Here is a 4,066-nt window from a genome sequence, read left to right as displayed (position 1 = left end):
TGTAATTGGATGAAAGTGCACACACACACACACACGCACATGCACACGCACACGCACACACACACACACACACTTAGTCCTCTCCTTTCACTGCACAGGCGTAGAAGAATACAAATCAGATCTCTCCTGTCTGTCTGGGTTTAGAGGCTTGCTGTTCGGTAAATAATGAGAGACAATGAGGAGCTGCAAATGGAGGGGGAGATATATTCTCAATGAACTGACAGATAGGAGATGTACCACTGCCTACCAGCAGCAGCACAGTCACCACCTCAGTGGTCATTGAAGGGTATGATAAGAGATACTGGAACGTGGGGCTGAGGCACATCAGTGGAATTAGGTTTAAAGCGGTGCTATGAATGGTTTGATGAGCATGAGAATGATGTTTCCATATGCCATGGCCGTCTCAGTCACAAGATCTCAACCCAATTGAACAGGTACAGGAGATTCTGTAGCAACAACATCTCATAGTTTCCCTTCGAAACTCGACGTATTATTGGTGAGCGTCTATTTTTGTCGCATTTCTGCATGGTTACAGGGTTAATTCCGCATAGTTACAGGGTTAAAACAGAAACATTCAAAGGTTAACAATTTAGGTATTCATTCTGAGTGGTTAACGTTAGGGCTATGATTTGGGGAAGGCTTAAAACAAAATAATTAAAAAACAACACACTATTACCATCAGTATTCTCAGTATCATCAGTATTATCAGTATTCTCAGTATCATCAGTATTCTCAGTATCATCAGTATTCTCAGTATCATCAGTATTCTCAGTTTTCTCGCGGCTTGCTAAAGCATTGTGAACTGCCGTATCGCAGTGGTCTAAGTAGCGCACTCTGGCTCTGAGCGTCGTTTTTGGGGTGAGCGTAGAAGAAGGTGTACACTGAGTGTACAAAACATTAAGAACACCTGCTCATTCCATGACAGACTGATCAGGTGATTCCAGGTGAAAGCTACAGTATGATCCCTTATTGATGTCACCTGTTAAATCCACTTGAATCAGTGTAGATGAAGGGGAGGAGACAGGTTATAGAAGGATGTTTAAGCCTTGAGACAATTGAGATATGTATTGTGTATGTGTGCCATTCAGAGGGTGAATGGGCAAGACAAAAAATGCAAGGGCCTTGAAACGGGGTATGGTAGTATGTGCCAGGTGCCCTGTTTGTGCCAAGAACTGCAACGCTGCTGGGTTTTTCCCACTCAACAGATTCCCATGTGTATCAAGAATGGTCCACCACCCAAAGGACATCCAGCCAACATGACACAACTGTGATAAGCATTGTAGTTAACATGGGCCAGCATCCCTGTGGAAGGCTTTCCACACCTTGTAGAGGCGATGCTTCTCACAGACCCTTTCAAACATCAGAAATCAACGCCTATTTCTAGTGATCATTCTGTCTGGAGACAGCATTTTCCACAACCATAAACAAAATACCAAATTATAGAATTTCTCATGGAAGAATGCAGTCGCATCCCTCCAATAGAGTTACAGACACTTGTAGAATCTATGTCAAGTTACATTTCAGCTGTTCTGGCTCCTGGTGGCCCAACACCCTATTAAGACACTTTATGTCGGTGTTTCCTTTATTTTGGCAGTTACCTGTATGTTAGTGGGTTTCTAAATGCTTGTTGAAGGATTTGGACAATTTATCAAACTTTGAGAAATTAGAAATGTCTGAAAATCAAAGGGGACTCTAAAGAGTATGAGGTGGATGATATTTAACATGGACTGTAGCTTACGATGCAAAACCCCATTCTTACCATATCTACTACTTGCTATATAGACTAACTAAAATGTAACCTCAAGGAAAATGATAAAATTCTATTCAGAAGTCCAGCTCTTGCAAAAAAACCTTGTACTATGTACAATATTTCTGAATATTTTCTTGGAGAGTCAGGAGGAGGAGAAAAAGAGTGGGAAAAGTAATGTGTTTTGATAGAGCTGTCTGTATGTTATTGCCATCTTTCCATCTTTCAGTTTCATAAGGGAGACCACACGGCAGAAGAGTATGTGTCAGCACAATACTGTAAATAACAAAAAATGCCCCAGCCAAAGCCATAGGAATATACAAGACATGGAACAGGTTTGAGGGGGAGAGAATATTTATTCACTTTAATGATCAAGCCCTCTATTGACTTTTTGGAAAATCCAATATTCAGCCTGCAAGCCCATGTGACTCTTTCTCATCCCAACGCAATTTCAGAATTATCTCTGGGACAATAAACATTTATAACCTGCACACACACACACACACACACACACACTTAGCACACACACGCTCACACACACGCACACGCGCACACCCACACGCGCACACCCACACGCGCACACAAACAGACAGACGAACAGGCACACACACACATAGCCACACACACACATACACAAACACACACATGCACACACATGCCTTACCTGTGTCCTGTGTGCTTGGTCACCTCCAAGCTCATATTCCCAATATCACACTGTGTTTGCCCTCACAAGGTCATGGAAGAGCCAGATTAGTTTGGGGACAGATATGAAACAAAGCGTGGTTTACCATTCTCATAGAGTATAGTGTCTGGCAGGACAGCCAGTCATTCAGTCAGTGATGTTGCACTGATAGCTGGTAATCTTCATTTCTGTAGGAGGGCTATCTGGAGAGACATGGACTGTGTTTAGGGAGTAGCATGGGGAGGGAGAGAGAGAGAGGACAGAGAGAGGAGAGATAGAGAGAGAGAGACTGTTGTTGTGAACCTTCAGAACAGAGGAGCCGTCAGGATTTGAGGTCCTTTAGGTGAGAGGAGGTCAGGTTAACGGGGGTTGGTGTGGATCTCTCTCTCACTGTCTCTCTCTGTCTCTCTTTATCTGTGTGTGCGTATGTGTGAATGTGTGACTGTCTGTGCACTCTTAAGTGCAGTGCTTAATTTGTAAATTGGGCGGTGCCGGAACAAAAGGTTAGCCGGAGAAGGGGGTGAGCTGGGGGGCTCTGAGGTACCTGAATGCATGAAAAAAAATCACCTTTATAATAAAGCATTGCATGCATTGTCATCGCTTTTGCGTACTGATACAGAGCAGTAGAGGACAGGCGCTTGCAGGAGTTGCACATATGGGGAAAATGTTTTATAGCCTAGGCTCCGGGAAAACATGGGCCTTTTATAAAGGCCTTTCATGCATTTCTACATACATTTAGACGACTGGACATATTAGCAAAATCTTTGTTAATTCAACACAAATGATAGAAATGGCTTCTTTGACACTGATAAACTGAGAATCTGAGATCAATTAAAATTGACCTTGTCTTGAATCCATCAGTAGCCTAGACCTAGGTGTGGGGAGACATTTTGTACAAGATGAGGAGGAAATTATAGTTCTGAAAAGCATTCCAGTTTCATTGACTCACCCAATGATGTGTAGCTCCCTCGCTGGTGATGAACGATGCACTCGTGCCAAAAGCCTACCTCTCTCTTGTTTTACTTTGTAAACGATGCTGTTCGCTCAATAGGCCTATTTGGAAGATTATAACTTGGTAGCCCACAGGCAGATTAGTGTTCTCTTTTCAGCAGGATGCATTTGCTTTCCAATCTGCGTTTTCCCGTGATTGTATTTGAAATATTGTGAAAGGCCTGTTTTGGCTGCATGCTGTTCACTGACAGATTTGCTGTGTGTTCCTGACTGTAGGCATGCCTTGTGATTGGGCTACGCAATCCACAACTAGGCTATTTTTCTTTTTTAAAGCTATTGATCCTCTGTGGCTAAATTATAGACCTTCTCCTGATGTAGTATTCTGAATAATTTCATTTATTTCTGAACAGACAGCAGTAATTTTATAACTTTGGCAAATATCTTTAAAAATATCAGGGGTGTTGGGGCACCTCCAGCAAACTTCCCACAGTTCTACAAGGAAATAAATGAGGAAGTGCAATGCTGGAGAGACGAGAGTTGCAGGCTCATGTCTATCAGAGCAGAGAAGGGGAGAGAGATCATAGAAAGTAAATCTCATTCTAGTTCTGTGATTCAGGCGCGCTTCTCTCTCTCTCACAACAGACCTCTCGTTGTTGCCTTCAGAAAGTATTCACACCCCTTGACAT

Source organism: Salvelinus namaycush, chromosome 24 (genome assembly GCF_016432855.1).
Source record: "Salvelinus namaycush isolate Seneca chromosome 24, SaNama_1.0, whole genome shotgun sequence".
NCBI classification, from domain to species: domain Eukaryota; kingdom Metazoa; phylum Chordata; class Actinopteri; order Salmoniformes; family Salmonidae; genus Salvelinus; species Salvelinus namaycush.
This window is presented reverse-complemented; position numbering follows the sequence as displayed.